The sequence below is a fragment of the Macadamia integrifolia genome, chromosome 5 (assembly GCF_013358625.1).
Source record: "Macadamia integrifolia cultivar HAES 741 chromosome 5, SCU_Mint_v3, whole genome shotgun sequence".
Taxonomy (NCBI): Eukaryota; Viridiplantae; Streptophyta; class Magnoliopsida; order Proteales; family Proteaceae; genus Macadamia; species Macadamia integrifolia.
Window position 1 is genome coordinate 10,846,379 of NC_056561.1, and position 878 is coordinate 10,847,256.

Here is an 878-nt window from a genome sequence, read left to right on the forward strand (position 1 = left end):
GGGGGGGGGGGGGTGGTGAGGGCACGGGAATTAGTTTTAGTGGAAGAATAATGCATTGGAAGACATGTTATTGTTCCTCTTTAATCTGTTTGTTCATTTAAAAAAAACATGAATTGATAAAGTGAGATTATAACATTATATACTCAGGGTTGGACAAGGCTACCTCAACCTTGGCTTGGCCTGTTTCAGAGTCAAGGCCAAATATTTTCAATGCTAACCCATTTTTAGGATAAAAAATCTTGGCCTAATTCATGTTCGATTAAGCCTTGAACTCAGTGTGGTTAGGGGATCCCCTTTGACTTGCGTGTGGCATGGGTTTGTTTTTCTTTTCTTTGTTTTAATATATTTTTCATTGAAAAAAAAGTGTTACAACATAAATGATTGAAAGTTTGAAATCTCATCACCCCACCAAGACAAAACATAGATTTATCATTGATGCTATTCTTCTATTGGCAGATCTAGTTAACAACAATTTTTTTTAGCTAAAGAGTTAAACATGAACCTTAGTTTTCTATGTCCCATGTTAGTTTTCTATGTCCCATGTTGGTCCTTTAGAATCCGTCTAAATTCTAACCTTGTAACCCTCCAAACATTTTTTTTTTCTGTCAAGACAACCATCAAAACATGGCTTATAATCTGCAATGTTTTCTGATAAGTACCCACGGAGAAATTCAATGAGGGATACATCGAAGTCAGGTGAGGGACAAAACAAAAAAAATAATGGAAAGAAAGAAACAATATATATATATATATATATATATATATATTTATAGCCAATATAGTAAGTAATGAAAAACTACAGAAAGCCATAATCGTGTGTTTTCCCATTACATTTTTTTTCTTTTTTTCTTTTTTTTTTTTTTGGATAAAAGAAATAT